The 21,356-nt window shown below is 42.9% G+C and overlaps 1 pseudogene; it reads right to left on the reverse strand.

Moving 5' to 3' along the window:
• Positions 1–3,185: 3,185 nt before the first annotated feature.
• The window catches only part of LOC149146904 (chromatin-remodeling ATPase INO80-like), a 31,322-nt pseudogene continuing 13,151 nt past the window's right edge, over positions 3,186–21,356 (reverse strand).

A 21,356-nucleotide genomic window follows, 5' to 3' on the forward strand; every position in this document is an offset into this window, starting at 1 on the left:
TTGGAGAAAGAAGGCAAAGGAAGAGCAGGGAAGTGCAAGAGGGCATCGGCATCAGCAGCTACATCATATTTTCTTGCACGTACCAAGTTGCATGTATGATTTCTTCACTAGTTTTGTCACGCATGGCACATGCATGTGGCTTCTTGGTTATGATCTGTCATTGGCAAGGAGGATGGTCGAGATTGACAGTGGATTGCCTAGCCTTGCCATTTCCTAGATATCCATGGTGATTATGGGTTTATTTTCATTACTTTGTTTTGGTTGGTTCTCATGTTTCCTTAGCTTGGGTTGAGTTACTAGTCCTGGAATCCCTGGTTGAAAAAATGCTCTACAAGCCCTGTAACAGCTTGGGTTGAGTTACTAGTCCTGGAAGCCCTAGTTGGAAAAACGCTCTGGAAGCCCTTGGTGGGTTGAGTTACTAGTCCTAGAATCCTTGGTTGGAAAAATGCTCTAGAAGCTCTGTATAATTTGTGGGTTGAGTTACTAGTTTTGGAAGCCTTGGTTGGACAAACGCCCTGGAAGCCCTGGAAGGCTTGGATGGAGACCAATCTGATGATGGTTTTGTGATGTCCGACTTTGAGGTGGAATCACTATTTTATGGGTTGAGGTGGATGGCCTTTGGAAGCCCTGGATGAGTTTTGATTGATGTGTTCTATGAGATCCCACATTCATGCTTGGAATATGGCACGGGGGTGAATGGTTGAAGAGAGATTTGTCTCAGCCATTCTACAGTCGGGTGGAATGTGGTAGTCCCATCTCCGGTTGGTTCATTTCATTCATTAATAAGAAATCCATTCCATTGATTTTCATGTGAAAAGGTACTAATTTATTCATGGATTTGATGGTTAATATGTTTATTGTATTTATGTTACTATTATGTTGGTTATATGCACATTTCATGACAGCCGCTGTGTATGGCTCTCGTCATGTTTTTACTTGTATATGAATGGATAATGTGTTTATGAGTTAATGGAGGATAATGCAACAAATGGCATGAGGGAACAATGGTTCATAGTGATTCACAGATAAGTACGAGACCCCTACACTTAATTTTGTTATTTACACCTGTAGGTTACATGTTGATGATATGTTTGACGAAATTCATGTCATGGCTAGTATGGGTATGGTTATGATCTTGTCCATTTTATTGCTTATGCATCATTCTTTCCTTGCATCCTTACTAATTCTAAGTGATCATTCCATTTTGGGCAATATCCTGGGCTCTGGGCCGAAAAAGGTGGCTCAAATCCCGGAATGCTAGCAAAACAGAGCGTTAGTTTGAGACTAACTCACCTGTGCAATGTCTGGGAAGCGTTATAAAGCACCTAGCCAGTGTCTGGGGAGCGTTAGTCCTGCTACTAACTCACCTGGGTAGTGTCTGGGAAGCGTTATAAAGCACCTGGGCAGTGTCTAGGGAGAATTAGTCCTGATACTAACTCACCTGGGCAGTGTTTGGGGAGCATTAGTCCTGATACTAACTCACCTGGGCAGTGTCTAAGGAGCGTTACCCTGCCCTAAGTCTCTCAAACAGCATTAGGACCCAGGGATAGTCAACCTAAGTGACTGACTTGTCTCCTGAAGGTTATTTGGATGATGTTGGATGACTGTATGTGATGTTTCATCGATTCCATTTCCTTAAAGTCACCAAGGAGGTTGAATCTTATCATGGTGGCCTATCATCGCATGTTTACCCCGGTTGGTTGATTGCTTGGGTAGATGTGGGAGGAGGGTGTTACATATCTCTACTTCTAGGATTTTCTAGGAGTTTGTAAATGCCACCCTCCTTGACTCCTTTAGCCAGCACTTGATTCGAATCAAGGTTTAGATTTTCAGTGATTACTTTTTGATGGTCAAGAACAACCCTCTACTTCAAATCCACTAGAAAAGAAAGCAAAAGGAAATTTTTTAATCATATATACCTCATGTGGATCCAATATTTCTCCGTTTGGCACATATAATGAGATGGATCCAAATCCAACTATTAGATACAGGGAATTAACATAAAATGGTGCACATACAAATTTTACATAGGGAATATTGTAGATGAATCTTGCATAATAGCAAACCATAACTTTTACGCTTGAATGAAGCCTAGTTTACAAAAAATGATAGATTTTATGCTTGTATAACCCTTTTTGGATGCGTATATATGCAAGCAATTTTTGGTTATTGAAATCCCAACGGTTGTAGAATTTGGAAGACCAAATACCTAACTGTTGTACTTCCTTTATTGCAATTGTTTAGTGACTCCTTTCTATATTCCATCTTGTGGCCTTTTATACCTTTTCAAAACTTTATTTTAGCAAGGGTGTGTTACATGTTATATGACCTCACAATGTTGAATAATATGTCTTTTAATTCCCACGAAATGGGTCATGAGTAATGTATGAAAAAGGTTGCTAATATCTATACCAATATAATGCCCACATTGGAGATCCATATATTGCAGGATTTTCTATTTATCTATTGATATGTTTACTAAATCTTTGTTATTGTTACTGTCATCCCTGGTTAAAATATGCCCTCATTTGATCAATTGAACATACTATGAATAAGAATAATTGTTATTATCAAAGGAATTTATTGGATGGAATTTCTCTAACTCCCCTTACAGCATGTCTAGCCCTTGTACACATCAAAATCTTGTATTTCCTCTTATTTGGAATGCATGCATGACCTTTACCTGTACACCTATTCTATAAGCAATACTTCTCTATAAATATTTTTCTGCTTCCATGATTCACTCACCAAGGCTAGTGTTGTTTTTCAGTCGACTTCAACTTTGTTTCATATGCAATTTGAAGAATATTATAGAACATAAAATACATTGAACCAACCTCAGATAGCTCTCAAACCTCTCAAATATCCTACTTCAATTTCTATGTGCATAATTTGAGTCTGCAAGCATGGGAGTTAAGTTAGCTTAAGCACCTTGAGAATAGGGCATATGTGTATCACTACATAGTAGTTTCAAATGACCAAAAGGTAGAATGAATATGAATCATAGCAGTATACCACTTTCTATTTTTGATCATACATGTACAAATTCTTGCCAACAGATGCTTCTTATTAGATAATGCCAAGGCCAATGTGATCATCTAGTACCAATAGAATTGCAATATTGGTTCAAGATAAACCCAGCAAATGGGCTTCTATATTGGAGAAGACCAGCTGCGAGAAAAAATTTATTCTTCAATTTCTGCATTGGAATCAATATTACCTGTATTAACAAAACAAGGAGATTCTATAGACTCTCCAACTTTCTCAACAGGTATGCCTAGTTGTGAGACATCATTTTTACCCTTCTTCATTCTCTTCCCAGGTCTTCCTTTCCGTTTAGAATCATCATGTGTTCTAAAATGTTTAGGATCAATTTGTTCTAGAGGTACCTCTAAATCCTTCATGGTTTTATGTGCATTTCTAGGTTTTGAAGATGGATTCCTCTCTGAATTAAATTTTCTCTTTCTTGTTCCTACCTTTCTAGTATATAGTTCAATATCATTCTCTTGTGCTAATGCAAAATCCTCTAAATAATCATCGCCTTCAGCATTGATCCTAATAGCTTTTGTTGTGTTAGGCATGCCCTTTCTCTTTCTTTACCTATCCTTACCCTGCATAGGTCCTTGCTCCTTTATCTTCTGCTCAAGTTGAGCATCATCCAACAACAAGGAAACAACGTCTTCAGCATGCAGTAAATCACCATGTGCATGACCCCCCATCATAACAAGTTGTTGAACAATATTTTTTGACTAGCTCTTTGCAAAATTTTCTCCTCGAAAGTCTCCTTGAAAATCAGTTTGCACATTTGTTGGGAATGGAATCCCCCCAAGGCATGTTTTGGGGATCAAAGCCCGAGTTTTGACCGAATCTTGTTGTAAAAGCTCTGCAAATTTCGGGCGCGGGGCGCGAAAGTATAATAGAGTCACACGGTTGTCTAGTTTTGTAATGTAATGTCGACTGGATAGACCTACCCATGGTCCATGGACCATGGGATTGTATAAATAGAGCGAGGCTCTAAATGTAAAAGATAACTAATAAAGAAGGAAGCATGATGAGTCTAAGGGATTGATGAAGCGTTGAGTCAAGTGTAGATCGTGTCTTTAGGTCGTAGAGTAGGATAAGGCTCTGCAGCTGAGTGTGCAGAGGCCTAGTAGTCCACAGCTGAGTGCACAGGGCAGTTCGAGTCTGTAACCATTGGATGAATCAATAAAGAGAATTTTTGCTATAATCATGTGTATCTTTTCCTGGTTTAATGCATGATTGATATAGTTCTCAAATATACTGTTTATTTACAGCGAACCTATATGAATTTTTTGTATTGTTAAGTATAACTTAAGACACTTAAGTAAGCGAAGGTGCTTAAAAAAGACTGGAAGATAAATAAGATCTCAGGTAATAGCGCAGAGTGCGGCACAACCCCTAGTTAGGGTTGTGTGAAGGCAGTGTACCAGGTCGCGAGGAACAGGAAAGTGCGCGAAGCCACCTGCGCACAGGAACAAATGAAGGACTAGTCGAACTCATCAAACATCTCCAAGGTGTGGAAACCTGGTTCTAACACCCCCCATACTACTTTGGGTGAGACCTCAGTCTGTGCTCTGCGGACTGTTTCCGAAAGGGCCAGTAGTATCGGGATTTGTTTAGCTAATTAACTCCGCACCTGGGTCAGGCCCCAAGAAGCCAACAAATGGTTCTGTTGCCAGGACCGGGATCTGCATAGAGATGTCTTATCTCGTATCAATGGAATCCGACCAAGAAAGGAGTTGAAGAGTGGTCGGACAGAAAGATTCACGAGTTCGCGGCGCAGGAAAACAGAAATCTGTGACTATCAAAGGAAGAGTGGTTAGATTCCTATGTGTATACGGAGATCCATGAAATTTTCTTTGCATCCTTCCCTACTGAGTTGTACGAGTGGATCACGAAGCTAGAAAATAGCAAAGGAAGGTGTAAACTCGATAAACCTATTGTGTGGACTCCAGAATTGGTGCACAGACTAGAAGCATCGGAAGATAAGATCACACGCGTTGTCAATCACTGGCTGGATCGAATCATAGGAGGATTCATCATTGAATTGGTGGTAGATACTTCAGTCAGCTATAGCGAGGAAGAACGACGCTTCCTCAAGGGACCACGAGGTAAGTACGTTAAATCTTTGAACACTTGGATTAAAATGCTACTGTGTGAAAAGCGGGTTATGCGAATAAATTGATGTTTGGGGCTACGCGGAGTGGGAGAATCTATAGAAACGAAGGTAGCACAGAACTAGAAACTAGCCCCTTGATATCACCTCCACGAGGGGGCGAAGAAGAGCTCGCGAAGGTTTCGCCAAGAAGTGCGATCAACCTGATAAGGCAGAGAATTCCGCGCATACCACCCCCACCCACACCACCACCAGTTTCACCATCTTCACCCCCGACTTCACCCATACCACCTCCGCCACCACCGTGAAGTAGTATGGCCAGTGCAATAAAGCTACCAGTGTTCAAGGGAGTAGGGAATGAAGATCCGGACCAGTTTTGGTTCATGATAAAAGTTGTATGGGAAGAACATGGTGTCACACACGACAATATAAGGAAGGCAACGTTGGTCAGTGCTCTGTAGGATCACACGCTGACTTGGTACATTAAGCATTCCAATGATAATCCGAATGCGGGGATAGCGTATATCCAGACTGCACTAAATAAATAATTTAGCAGGCCAAAGTCAAAGGCACAGTCGATCATTGGATTCAATGAAATATCAATGCTACCAGGCAAAACCCCATGGGAGTTGGATCAAATACTGAAGTGCACAATTCGCGAAGTGAACATGACCTTAATAGACGAGCAACACTGCAAATGGTTTGTAGCCTCATTAACACCGCATCTACGGAACATGTTGTCGCAACAAAGGCTAACCACTCAGGCTGAGGCTTTAGAGGTCGCGATGAGATTGCACGAGACTCCGATACAAGATCCTAACCTGGGAGTCCAGCAGATTCACGCGCAGTTGAAAAACTTGTGCCTTGAGATGCAGAGTTTGAAACAAGACAGGACGGCTCATCCAAAAGTGCGTGACGAGGTATGGTGTGTAAAGTGTAAGGGCCAAGGGCACGATAAGGACCACTACCCGGTGTTCGTGAATTTCCTCGCGAGAGGAGGACCAATGCCATTGAGACCGGAGGCGCAAGTAGGACCAAGCGCGGCGCCTGCATTGTGGTGTGAAATTTGTCATATAGGAGGGAAGCATGCTATAGATAACTACCATCTATTACAGAAGTATACTCAAAATTCCCAGTGGTTGTTCTGTAATTTCTACAGGTCAGTAGGACATTATGAGCGCACCTGTAGAAGTTATGAACTGATGATGGATCGGACTCCTACCTACAGAATTCAGGCCGAAACACGGGCCCTCAATCAAAATGCAGGAATGGCATGCACTGGATTTCAGGGGCACAAATGAGGCCGAGGTGGAATGGGGCCAAGAAGAGGTTGTGGACAGCGGATATGTTACAATTGCGGAGGACCGAGGCATTATGCCCACTATTGTACAAATCCAACGAGACCATCATGCTTATATTGTATGCAATTTGATCATGAGATAGAGGATTGTCCAACACTGATAGTGAGGTTGCGTGATAAAGGATCACTCCAACCTCCTCTGACTCAAAGCATACAGATGATGAGGTTTGAGCCGTGCGAGGAAGACCCTAATGTAAATATGATGCTCCGAATTGGTATTACGACAGGGGATGACAAAGGTAAGCAACCTTAATAAAGAACCTAGGTTTGTAAGGCTCCAACAAAGGAACCAGAATTTTATTTGGAGCGCGCTAAGGAGACCTTCATGGAAGCTAAGAGGAGCTACGCTGATGCCTCCACTTCAGGAAGTAAAGACAGACTGGAGACGGAAATGGACCCATCGATGCTCACTACGTTCTTGGAGACATGCATGAAGCTGCTGCGCAATAGCAAGATTGTAAAGGGGCTACAAGAACTCATAACTAGATGCACTGGAACCGCGCTAGGAGAACCGCGCATAGTCCGGAAGCTCAGGAAGAGCACAACACAAACAGGAAGGGAGATGAGATTGACCGCACAAATCGGGGAATATGAGATGGACCAAGTGATTCTGGACCTGGGATCGGATGCGGACGTCTTGTTGAAGTAGACATGGGAGCGCATGGGCAGGCCTACGCTACAATGGTCTCTTATCCAACTGTGAATGGCGAACTAGTAAAAGATCCTACCTATGGGGAGATTGCAGGGAATCACAGTAGACATCGAAGGAGTGAGCATGCTAGCAGATTTCAAAGTAATAGAGATTGTGGATGACAGCAATCCCTATCTCGTGCTATTGGGAATAGACACTGACATGAATGGAGTAATAAATCTAAAGAAGCACAAGATGATCTTTGAGAAAAAGTCATTGCGCGTAGTAGTACCTTTAGACCCTGTAGAAGGATCACGCTACACAGAACCAGTGCGCGACAATGACAGTGACGACGATCTGGACTGCATCTACAAGATAACTGCATGGGAGAAAGATTGGGTAAATCCAACTGCGAATGACCGAATCTCTTGGGAGCGTGAAAGCTCCTACACATCAGATTCTGACGAGGAGATAGAACAATGGTAGAACCGGTTACACGAGGTAACCACGCTCAACTGTAACATGATTACAAGGTCACTACGTTGTGTAGCAACAGAGGTAAGAGACTTGCCTACATATGATGGGTTAAGCGAGGTGGATGACTTCCTGAACAAATTTGAAAGAGAAGTACCGGAACAATAGCGTTTCGACGCTCTGAAATGGGTACTATGCACTATGCTCTCAATATGATGGGGTACGCACTAAAGAAGTTTTGAGGACTGGTGTGAATGCAGAAGGATGATGCTCATGTAGTCTGGTAAGCCTTAGGTGCAATTGAAAGATAAGTATGACAGACAAACTGACCCGCACACCCACCTATTCAGGCGGATACAAGCATATGGTGCGAAACCCGCACAAAAGCCTACGGTCCTCGCGATATAAGACATGATCAGTAAGCAGGAAAAGGTAAGGCAATGGCACGAATGGTTGGGACCACGAAGTATGGAAAGACCAAGTGCGCAGAAGAATATCTACGCAGAAGCGTTTAGCAAAGTACGCAACGCGCTGAACAAGGTCCACCATGTGAAGCGGACTGACTGGGACCTGCGCGTACCAGTGGTTCTCTGGGCTTATAAGACCACGTGCAAAAGCCTGGCCATGCAAGCACCGCCAAGGTTGGAGTATGAAGCAACCGTAGTAAGCCCAATAGTAGTTGAGGAACTTAGACCGCACCCGACAGCACCGATGGATACGACGGTTCGTGGAACCTTGGAAGCGGAAATCCAACAGGGAAATCTTAGACTCTAAGAACTTGAAGAAGAAAGGGTACGGTTAAGGAAGAAAAGCACTCTGGCAGACGCGGAAGTCAAGAAGATAGAGGATGTGATAAAGGAAGATTTTCTCGACAAGAAGACCAGGGTGAAAAGGCCGGATGTGTACAATCGCAATGATAGGTTTAAGGCCTATTTCCACGAATTGATCAGTCTGATGCCTTGGCTTGGACCACACATTTCTAAGCATAGTGACCAAGGTACCGTGTTTCAAATGGTAAAGTGCGCGATGACGACTGTAACAATAAAAGGTGATTCTCCAGGAGACATGATGGATGATAGGATGAAACATTTCACGGGTGGTGTGACCACCTGACTAGCCGAAGGAAGGACAGTCTTAGCACTCCAAGCAGTTGAAAGGAAGCGCGAGACTATAAACTATTATGCCCGGGAGTTGCGCAATGTTGGAGCTGCACGCAGAAGCAAAGATTCACAAGGTCCGTGACCGCGCACAGGGGGTTGCGCTACCGCGCGGGTTGACCAGAAAGTGACTGTTGAAGTCACTATTCACGATGGGATGCTCGACTTGAGGCCAAATGGAGCGGGTGGCAGGCATTTAAGATGCAATTTATGGGCAAGATTTGGGAAAATCTGTCGCCAAGAGAGCATTAATGAATTGGATTTGGGGGGAACGGTCAAATTCAAATTCAAAAAGTGCTATAAATTACAAAGGGTTTCCCAGCAAACAACACTTGGTCATTTGTGAATTGGATATTGAGCAGAGCCTTGATTGTTGAGTGTCAAGCGTTGATTGAGCCCCTGAGTTCGCTAGTGATAGATTTTTGCACAAATACAATGCCAACAGCTAAGGATGTTATGGAGATAACAGAAATAACCATCGAGGAGGCCGCGCAGGCCCTGACTATGGGGGATGCTCCAAAAGGTGCCGGGATTGTGGCAGAAATCCCGAAATCACTACGCACGCCAAGACCCAAGAAGGACAAACAAGCAATGGTTCCCGTACGTTTGTCCCTGCGGAACCCACTGCACACCAAGCTGTCAATGGAAGAGAAGGGGAAAGTCATCACCATAGAAACTAATGAAGAAGAAGATCTAGAGGATCTTATCATCGTTGAGGACGAGGATGAAGGCATGGAGGAGGACACTCAGCCTACGCACCCTGCAACAAAATTTCCCACCTATGTCCCCCCGCGAAAAGGGAAGGCTAAAGTGCCCAAGGACCTGGATGAGACCAAGAGCTCGCTCCATACCCCACTCCTCCCAGACAACCTTATGTTTGAGGGCACACACCTGGGATGTGTGCCAAGCCCAAAATTTGAAGATTAGGACCTTGTTGACCACGAGAAGTTCCCTCACCTTCAAACCAGGAACCTTATGAAGCCCAAGCAGAACACCGTGGTGGGGTTTACAAAGCTAGAGCCACGAAAGTGGTTGCGTGGAGTGGAAAAGGTTGGGCTACTAAATCTGCTATGGGTGCCACATTTCCACCGTGCCCCAATAACCATTTTCGTCATCAGGCAGCTGCTCTGCCTGGTGCATGATGGGTGTTTGTGGCTGGAGGATCCCATCCCCATTACGGCAGACTTGATTCACCGCGTCCCCCAAATTCCATGCAAAGGAGAGGACCCCACAAATATCTCGAAAGGGAAGGGCAGTGACTTGGCCATCGCGGAGGCCATGAAGAAAAAGTACAAGCTAGAAAAGAATAATAGGGGCTACGCCATCTCCAGCATCAAGGAGAAATCAGTACGCGTGGTGACCCAAATCCTGGCAGGAAAGGTTATGCGCAAGTGTCGCACGGACGAAGTACCCGCGCTAGTGGTAGCACTGGCTGAGCAGTGTGCGGACGGGGTCCAGTTTAACTGGTCTGAATTTATCTGCAAGGAGTTTTTAGAAAATTGCGGTGAAGATCAGGAACAGGGAAAAACATTCCACTGTGCATGGCTTTTGTTGTTCATAGTTCTCATGGCTGGGGAATTGCTGAAGGATAGTCAATTTCACATAATTGACAAGGATTTACTGGAGGCCGTGAAGTATGCATCGCTTTGGGCCACAAAGGGTGCTAAGAGGATCCGCGATAGTAAAATCTTCTGGGTGTTCATGGAGATGAACCTCATAATGGGGATCATCCATAAGCCGTGGTTGTCACCCATTGTTTACAATAGTCTGCAAAGTTTTACAGAATTCAAAGTAGACATGCATAACATTTATATAAGAGCGCACAAGGACTCGACTAAACAGTGGACAAAGCTACCCTTCGTAGCCACAAACGATGTCATTTTCAATGTACTGGAGGCTTTACCGCCAAAGTGGCGGGCCCCAGACATCGCAAAGATTGAGAAGTCAGCGGCGCAAAGAAAGAAAGATGAGGCCAAGCTGCGCATCACATAGTTGGCCGAAAAGCAAAGGAAGGAAGTAGCAGCAGCAGAAGTACGGGCAACACAGGACGTTACACAAAAAGCAACTGAGCAGGAAAAGGCCGCAGTAGCACAAGAGGCAGCCATGAAGGCAGGCAAGGGACAAACAATGCCTTCGCAGGGGCAGGAAACAGAGGAAGTAGAGACAGAAGAGGGAGGCGCAGAACCACGAACTGCATCGACACAGCTAAAGCGCCAGCACCCAACAGAGCAGGCAGGTTCGCTTAAGAAGGTCAAGGCATAAAAGTTGTCCATTGACCCGATCACCCTAACCGAGGGTGATCTGCATGACATCGGTGAAACAGTGCACGATGTCACCTCTGAGGCTCTCTAAGATTTCATGGAGGAGAACTAGATTGTGTTGGGGGCCCTCAGGGCATAGTTGCAGGAATTATAGGCGTGCCCTCCTCAGGTTGGTACCATTTCGACCAACCTCACCATCGGCTCAATAGCAGTAGAGCAGATGTTGCACGTGCGGATGACGAATACCATACTGTTGCCAGAAGGGGCACTAGTGACATCAAATGAGGCCAACAGACCTACGGTTAGCGCATTGAAAGGTCTCGATCTCAATATGGCTACACTTCCGCGAGAGACCTTATATGTTTTGCAGGACGCGATGACTACAGAACTGCACGCTAGGGAGAGCTGCACACTGAAAGTCCTCAGTAAGCAGAAAATCAAAATGGAACAACTAAGCTTGCAACGCGATGAAGTGATGTCGCAGAACCAACAGCTGGGAGCTGGCCATCCCAGCAAACATGCCAGCAGAGGCGCGGATCCACAGGTTAGCAGCAGGGGTCCGCGAGGCAAGGGAAGAAATGACAAAGGTTCAGCTAGAGTTGAACCTTCAGATCGCTGAGCTGCGGTTGAAGGCACAGCCGTCCACCCCCCCGGAAGTCAAAGAACAGCGCGCTAGCACTATCACAGCGGGACTGGAGGAGATTGGCGGTGCAGTGCGAGACTGCACCAGTATGTTGGAAGTATCACTTGAGGTCCTCAAAAATCTGCAGGAGGACCCCAACATCCAATGCTTATAGATAGAGGTGCAAGAACTCCAACAGCAGTATGACAGTGTCCGAGGAACTGTGCAGACAGTGGTCCTCACTCAGAGGCTTGCACTGATGTAGTAGGCTAAAGCGCTGAAGGAGCAGGTGGACACGACACGACATAAGGAAGCAGTCCTGAAGGTGCGCTTTCAGATTTGGATCAACGAGGCCTTCACCATCACGGCAGAAATCGAAGACAAGCTCGCACACATGCAGGGGATGCACATACTGATGCAAAGAAGCACTCCTGACACAGAGGTCTCGGAACAATGAATGCAGCAGATCCAGCAAGCAGGAGCTCAGTGTGTTGTTGACCTTGCCACAGTTGGAGGGACTCTACGCAAAGATCTTCGCGCTGACGGAGTGACTCAAGGGTGAGTCACGATGTTTGTGTTGGGGGCCTGTTGGGCATGGAATCCCCCCAAGGCATGTTTTGGGGCTCAAAGCCCAAGTTTTGACCGAATCTTGTTGTAAAAGCTTCGCGAATTGCGAGCGCGGGGTGTGAATGTATAAGAGTCACACGATTGTCCGCCCTAGTTTTGTAATCTAATGTCGGCTGGATAGACCTACCCATGGTTCGCGAACCATGGGATTGTATAAATAGAGTGAGGCACTAAGTGTAAAACATAACTAATAAAGAAGGAAGCATGATGAGTCTAAGGGATTGATGAAGCGTTGAGTCAAGTGTAAATCATGTCTTTAGGTTGTAGAGTCTGCAGCTGAGTGTGCAGAGGCCTAGTAGTCCGCAGCTGAGTGCACGGACCCCTGCAGTTGAGTGCACGGACCCCTGCAGCTGAGTGCACAGACCCCTGCAGCTAAGTGCGCAGGGCAGGTCAAGTCTGTAACCGTTGGACAAATCAATAAAGAGAAGTTTTGTTATAATTATGTGTATCTTTTCCTAGTTTAATGCATGATTGATATAGTTTGCAAATATACTATTTATTTATTGCGCAAACCTATGTGAATGTTTTGTATTGTTAAGTATAACTTAAGACACTTAAGTAGACAAAGGTGCTTAAACAAGACTGGAAGATAAATAAGAACTCAGGTAATAGCGCAGAGCACGGCACAGCCCCTGGTTAGGGTTATGCGAAGGTAGTGTACCAGGCCGTAAGGAAATGGAAAGTGCGTGAAGCCACCTGCACACAGGGACAAACGATGGACCAGTCGAACTCATCAGACATCTCCAGGGTGTGGAAACCTGGTTCTAGCACCCTCCCATACTACTTCGGGTAAGACCTCAGTCCGCGCTCCGTGACTGTTTCCGAAAGGGCTAGTAGTACCAGGATTTGTTTGGCTAATTAACTCTGAACCTGGGTCAAGCCCCAACAAGCCAACAACATTGTGATCTCCTTCGTTTGTCCAAGATAATGTGCCCTCTCCATGGCCTCTAAGTCCAAAGTTGGATTCCAAATACTCTCATAAAATATAACAATATCAACATCTATGAGATTGATTCCTAGGCCCCCAGCTCTTGTGCTCAACAAAAAGTTAAATATATATTGCTTTTTTTGGAAGTCCCTGACCATGTCACGATGATCCATTATGGTTGAATATCCATCCAAACAAAGATATTTGTACTTCCTATAATTCATGTAGTTCTCAAGAATATTGAGCATTTTAGTCATTTGAGCAAACAAGATAATTCAATGGTTTTCAGCACAGAGGCATTTCAGCAAAGCATCTAATGTCTATAGCTTCCCAGAATCCGTAAGCCTTTTTCCAAGATCAAATCTTTGCAAAGGAGGTGAAGATTTGAATATTCTATTTGTAAGCTGAAGAACTTGATGTTCAGAGAATAAATATGAGTCTATTTCTTTAATCAAATAATGAGGATCCAAAGGTTTTGTAGGACCATTGAACTTGGATGTACGAGCAAAAATAGCAAGTAGCTTTTTCATCCATGGATGATGAAGTTATTCTACATCCTGATATGCAAAACCCTTGTCTGAGCAGAGGACATCAATCGGGGGGGATTGAATTTTCATAATGAATGAATAAACAGATTTTAACAGTCCAATATTATTAAGAAAATGGCCTTGATGAGAGATTACTAATCCTTCATATCGTACATTTCCAATACCAATAGCACACTTTATTCTCCAAAAGATTGACTCTGCACGTGTTGGCAACATCAACAATCTACTGACAACTCTCACTTTGTCTTCTTCAATCTGATCATACTGCAAGATATCCTTCTCACTTTCCAGGAAGCCTTCAATAATTTCATCTAAAAATTGGTGATCCCATTTCACTAAAGAATAAAGCAACTGCTCCACAACTGAACCTATAGCAAGAAAAGAAAACTCAGCTTGCAAGAGGTCAATCATCCGAGAAAAGCAAAATGTGCCACTTTTAGCAGGAAAATCAGATTCCCCTTTTGCTTGCCGTGGAAAAATTGGTGAATGAATATTTTCAGGCGAATAGACATTAAACAAGTTGTTCAAACATCTATGTCGAAACCCCTGAATTGATCAAGAACATAAGATGGGTATGATCTTAATACCCTCTCTTTAGACTAGCTTGGGAATCTTGTATGAGATAAGATTTCGACTTCCAACATAGTGTATATCTTCCTTTTCATCAAAAGGTGGTGGTAAAAGAGAATTCCCAATTTTCTCGAGGTACATAAACATATGCCCTTCATTCCTTTCAAATAACTCTAGATGATTGCATACCTTCCACAACTGGATATAAATGTTCATGAGATTTTCAAGCTTTTTGTAGTTTATATGACCTCAGTCACTATCAAGTAATTTGGCTACAAAAATCTTATTCTTGATAGCCTGATAAAAGGCTTGTTGGCGAGAGCTCAATGTACAATTCATAGTTACTTCCTTTTTATTGGTCATTTCAGCGATCACATATTTCTTGACTTGACACAACATAAAAGGCTTTAGGACAGCATGTAGTGTTGATCTAGATTGTCATTGATGTCAATATGGAAATATTCTAGATACTAAATAACGATGTGAAGCCAAGCAGAGCAGATCAACGAAGCAACAGGAACAGTAGACCCAAGAAGGAAAGTCGAGGAGGAAATATATCGAAATTCATCAAAAGAGAAATCCAAAGAGTAAGAAGAATAAGTTCATCGAAAGGAGCCATGAGGAACATGCAGTGGAAAAGGAAAGAACTAAGAAACAAAGAGGAGCATGCAGTGGAGGAACATAAAAAGTGTTAACGGGGGATTTAAGCAGAGGAAGTATTAAACCATGGAAACCCATTAAAATCCTCAACACATGTAATAAAACACATCAGCCGCTTTATATCGGCGACTTTACCAGCGGTCTATTATGTGCCACTACCCAAAACCTTCGATGTGCGATATAAGGTGCGTACCCGATCATTTCATTATAACACGCCCTATTGTAATATCGCATTTGTTGTATCAGAACCTTCGCATCACAAGTCTTAAAGGAATGTCACACTAAAACTGTGATTGTGATATAATATGCGGATGCGAAACAGTTTATGATAACAACCCTAATGCAATATCACATCCGCTCTAAAGTTACATATCACAAAGAATGTTATACTCATAAATCCTCACACCGTTGATTTTGATAAGGGCGTGGACCCCAGACCGTCGATTGCGATAAACCCAATGGACTGCTGCTTGCGATGGAGCTATGGACCCGACGGATTTATTAACAAGTGTTTAATATTATATCGCATTCTCTTAGTCAGCAATAGGGCAATCGGCTATGTCATGAGAATGCTTGTAAGAGACCTCCAAAATTTGTGATTGCAGGATTTCGGATAATTGTGATTGCGATTAATAACATGGCATGTGGGACCTCCATGTGGGTCTTGGATGAATATTAAAAAGGGGCCTCTCCAATATATTGTGTAGTAAGAGACATCTGAAAAGTTGTGATTGTGATTAGCAGTGAAGTGGCATATGGGGACTGTTAGACATCTATTGTAATATAGGTATAGCCTCTCTTATAATGTGATTTCCGTAAAAAGGCTAAGTTTTAATTGATTGAATATTAACAAAAGGCCCTCTGATATATTTTAATATATCACCTCACGCACAAGTCAGCCCCTCCACCAATGAGTGGATCGTTTCGTTTATTGGAAAAACTCATATATATATACAAGTTGAAATGCTTCACTTGAGGGGTGTGATTTAGGCATCAATTACAGAGAGTAGAAGTAATAGTTCACAACTCGTGAACTTGAAGGAAAAGATGAAGCCGGAGATCAAGCGAGAAGGAAGAAAGTTGAAGGTCCAGCATGAAAGAAGGAAGTCAAAGGACAAGAAACTCTGTTGATTGGGTTAATCTTTGAAAGTCTCGAACCTATGATGAATTAATCAAGTACAGAATGTAACCTGAAGAACAGTTCTGTGAAGAGAAGAGTAACCAGCACCAGCATTGAAGCATTTGTGAGCTTGTTTCTTGGAAGTAATATATCGCGATAGTAAGAAAAGTGAGAAGCAGTCACTCTTGAAACAGTTACCACAACAGTAAGAACAGAGGGTTGAAAACAGATAATTGTCTTTGTGCAAACATTGAGGACTTAGTGCAGGTTATCAAAGATATCCTGTTGAAAAGCATCAGCAGATCTTGGAGACATTGTTGGAGATCATGATGGCTAATTAAAATCATCATGAGGAAACTTCGCAGACTTTGGTTGGGCAATATGAAGAGTTGTGATGACTCCTTCATATGAAGACAGGTTGTCATTGATGTAGCAGTGAAGTTGTATATTGACAGAATACAGTGAAGAAGATTTCGAGATAAATGTAATACAATCAAAGTAATTCCTTGACAAGATAGGGTCGGAACCCTTGGGGTTGGTGCCTCAGAATTGGAAGGATTGGTGTCCTTGGAGTTAGTGATCCTAAATTCAAGGTTAGTGCCTTGACAAGATAGGTTCGGAGCCCTTGGGGTTGTGTTACACTAAAAAATGTCACCTTGACTACTTACAGTTAGTATGGCTCAAATCAACAGTCATGCTACCCTCTTAGGCAAGTCTTATGCCTCTGTTATCCATCTCAAACTCAAAGAAGAGAGAAAGTCTTGTAAAAAATATGTTTATCTCTGGGGTCGCAGGTTCTCTCTAGCCTTACCTGCGGGGACGCTGACCATGTTCACAAAAGGTGCGTCCTTGGACGCTCTGTATGTTAAGGGACAGGTGCGTCCTTCTGTAAAAGGCAAAATGCGCGAGTTTCATCTTAAAAAAGTTACTTGTGGTTACTTCTAGAACTTTCTAGAGGTCGGTTTGATGAATTGGATGCGCCTCCAGTTGGTTCATGTATCTCTATTAAGGAGGAACTTATCCCATCAATAAGGGAGCTATCCCACCCAAAGAGGGGGATTATCCCATTGATGGTGGACCTGAATAACCTCTTTACAGCACTATAAATAAAGACATTGAGCCAGAGGGAGGAGAGGTTGGAGCTATACATTTTCTTTGGGTAAATGCTGCAGGAATTAGGACTCCCATTTAGAACCTTGTGAGGAGAGATTGTCTTTGCTTGATTCTACTTGGAAGTGGGTGAGCTTTGTCAAAGTAGAGGAAAACCCTTGATGGACCCTGGGAGGAACTTGCACAACACCAAGGCCAGGAATTGACTTGAAGGAGGAGCTCATCCGGATCGGCAAGGACGGACTACAACAACCGCGTTTTGGAATAAGGTAAGCCTAAACACTTGTAGTTTTCATGTTTTAAAAGGTATATTTAGAGAAAGATCACTCCATTTTGTCTTGTTTGTCGCTAGAGAGTTTAGACTCCTAGGGAGGTCAGTTGTGTCCGCACAAACGACTTTTTCCGCCACGACAAATTGGCGACTCCACTGGGGAATCCATTAATGAGAAAGTCTTTTCCTTTGTGTGAACTTTTCTCTGTGAAAATCATTTTTATTTTCTGGTTTTTGACTGTGAGAATTAGTATTTGGGTGGCTTAGCTTTAGATTTAGTTAGATTTGGTTTTTCTTAACTTTTCCAGAAGGACGCACCCTCTGAGTACTGCACAGTGCGTCTTTGGACGCGCTGTTGCCGTTTGCACAGAGCGGGCCCGCGCCTGTTCTAACGGGTTGCCTGCGTCTTCCTGTAAAAACTTAGGAAAACTCCATTTTTGCTTTAATTGCTTTTAGTTTTTGGTTTTTCTTAGTGTTTTCTGCCCAGATCCTTTAGTACCCTGTCAAAAATTTTCACCTGAACTTGTTTCATTAGCATTCCTGCTTTTAGCTTTCATCAATTGGGTGTTTTGAGTCTCTTTTTTGAGAAATTCTTAATTTGATTTCCTTTGGTCATTACTTGGAGGTTTCTCTCAGTCTTTTCACAATTTTGCATCTTTTTGCTTTTGTTTTTGCAAAAAAATTTCCCCCTCATTCGCCGGGGGGGGCTAAATTGTGTATGAGTGTTAATCGCCTTTGAGTGTTTTTATGTTTTGATCTTTGGAACTCTCACCCAATTTTCTCGACTTGCACTTGATTGGTTCTTAGATAACATTAGAATCATCTTGTGTTTGAGAATTCTCTTGCATAGATCACATTTGCATAATTAGAGTTCTCAGTTTCAGAATATGAATGAAAAATGTGCATAGATTACATTTGCATACTTTTCATGTGAATTGTGCATAGATTACAATTGCATAGTTTACATTCTGAAAAATCTATTGTAGATTTAGATCAGCTTTCTTTGATTTGAATTTACACAAAAAATAAAAATAAAAAAAATGGTTTGGAATTGATTTGCATTAGTTTTTCTTGATGAAATTAGTGCATTAGAGAATTTGTTAAATTTTCTCTTAATGATCAATTTTTTGCATTGTTGGAAGTGAATGGAAACTCTCTCCTTACTCTAGTTAGGATTCATCGAATTGAAAGGATTGCATTATCATATTCGATTGCATTCAGTTGAGTCGGGTCATAACACCATTGGTTTCATCTCCATTTACCCATTTGAGTAATAACAGCCTTAATAACACAGCGCTTAATTAAAATTCATCTAGTAATTTTTACATTTCTAGGGCTCTGAAACACCAACATAGCTTAGGCTAAGGTCTTGGAGTAGGTGAGTACTTAACTCTCCAAGACTACAAAACCAAACAGATAGTTTATCTTGAGTAGAATAAATCCAATTGTTACATTTACACTCTGGGAAAGCTCCTCTTAAAGGAGAAGCACGAGCTCGTGTCCGAACCAGTGAGGGGATCCATCCTCCCTCGTTGGGAACGACGCCAGACAGTACGTATTACAAACGGTAAACCTCGGATTAACCATTGTCGAGGAGCCAGGGGTCACTTATCGGTAAACCTTGGATTACTGTCAAGGAGCCGGTAAGGGGATTGAGCTTGCTACTCTGCCCTTGCGTGCTGTCGGAGTTTAGACTGTTCCCCCAGGTGTACTTGTGGCCGTTGGTAACCTTAGTGACCATAATCTTTAGGATTCTACCCAAGGTGACGGTGGAGGGAAGATCCCACTGTACCTGGAGCAGACGTCGGTTATACTCACTTGGATTTTCCGGGGGGTTCGCTTCACTTCGAGACGGTTAAAGTGGAGGAACTTGTGCCGGTCTATTCATTAAGCAGGTTGCCGGGGTAACTGTTCCACCCTCCACTTCTGTACTGAATTCGGCGATGTTGGATTTCATCACCAACTAGTGTTTTCGGTCCGGAAGGCTACTGTTTGTGTGTGGTTTGACTCCTAGATTTGATAGCGCGTGTTAATTTGTTTGTTTTTATTTTTAGAGACCATAGGTGTGAATTGTGAATTTTAATTGTTAAGTGTGAATTGTGAATTGTTAATTGTAGTTTAAAATTGTTAATAAAATTCACTGAAGTTGAATATAATGGCAAATGTTCCGGAATTTATCAACCTAGGAACCCCTCCTAATGAGAATCCTAGTACTTTTCCTTACTTTGGAAATGTTGGTCCTCCTTATATGGCTACTTTGTCATTACCTGGATTTACAATAGGATTACCGATATGGTTATTTTCAACTTCGTTGGCCCAAAATACTCCAATTGTTCCACCTCAACCGGATGCTTCACCTCAACAGAGTTCACCATCTCAACATCACCAACCTTTTGTTGACCCTTTACCTTCTTCGCCTAATTTTTCTTCCTCCATTTCTTCCTCTTCGCCTGGTAAAAGCCTCGATGCCAGTAACCAGGAGGCTAAGAAGAAGAAGAAAGGGAAGAAGAAGAAGAGGAAGAAGAAGCAAGATAAGAAAGAAGTCAACCAACCAACCATGGTTGTAAGTGTTAGTTGTGTTGAGGGAAATTCCGACATGCATCGTAAACCCAAATACCCTTGCAGGCTTTGTAAGGGTGACCACTTCCTTGTCAATTGTCCTGGTATTCCAAAGGTCTTGGAAGTATGGTCAGAAAAATCCCATCAACTTTCCATTGATCCATCAACCAGTGATAGTCAGGTTCCTGGGAAAAAGGGTAAAGTTAGGTTTCCTTGTAAGTTATGCAAAGGTTGTCATCAAACTCACATTTGCCCTCACATGGATGAAGCCTCAACATTGTTGGAAAAACTTACTGTTCCACAGCAAGAATTTCCAACTGGTTACCGTAAACTTTCTCCCAACCTGCCGTCAACTGACGGAGTGATTGATCTAACTTCAAGTAGAGTCAATCACACTCTTCCATTGGAGAGTGAAACTCATGTCACTCAGGTTGATGATCCATTAGTTGATCAAGTGGTCGATTCAATTTCACATTCGGTCGATCCCACTTTCTCTTTCGAGAGTAAATTTCATACCGCTGATGTTCTTCTTGTTACATCGGATTCTTCTATGCCGGGGGGTATTTCACCTGTTTCTACAGAACCCCCTCCAAGTACTGAGGTCTTTTCCTTTGATTGGAATAGACTAACAGAACCTCGTCTTCCTTCCTCCATCCCTTTCCAAATCATTGTCAAGGCTGGTGGTAGGGACATACATCGTACTCAGGTAGATGAAGGTGCTTCTGTTAGTATTTTATCCTCAGCTGTTTGGAAAGCTTTGGGTTCCCCTCAGCTTGCGCCTATTACGCAGAATCTGAAAGCTTTTAACAGAACAATTAGTGAACCTTTAGGGATCCTTCCTAAGTTTTCTATTACCTTGGAAGGTAAAACTGTTTGTGTTGATCTTATGGTAGTTCGAGGTCCTTTGGATTTCAATTTACTCCTTGGGCGAGACTATGTTTATGCAATGAAAGCTGTCGTATCGACACTCTTTCGCGTGATGTCTTTCCCTCACAATGGCAGTATTGTGACTGTAGACCAGCTTTCGTTCCCTAGTCTTGTTTCGACTACCAATAATATGACACCCCCAAATGTTCCTGATTCTAAAGTGGTATCTACCCTGCCACGGGTTAATTATGTGGCAACCGGTCCCATGTTTTCAGTTACCGATGTAAGTGAGCCTCTCACTGTTGATTTAGATCCGGTAATTGACATGGAAAACTCTATGGGATTATTTGAACACGATGTTCTTATCCCTTTTGAGTCCCTTGACGTGTGTTCCTTCCAAAAAACTATTCTTCCTTCGGATGAAGACCTTTTGGAAGCCATGATCAAGGTGTGT

This window comes from Pinus tabuliformis, chromosome 9, assembly GCF_031772625.1.
Source record: "Pinus tabuliformis cultivar Carrire ecotype Pingquan chromosome 9, CPIR1, whole genome shotgun sequence".
In the NCBI taxonomy this organism is placed as follows: Eukaryota; Viridiplantae; Streptophyta; class Pinopsida; order Pinales; family Pinaceae; genus Pinus; species Pinus tabuliformis.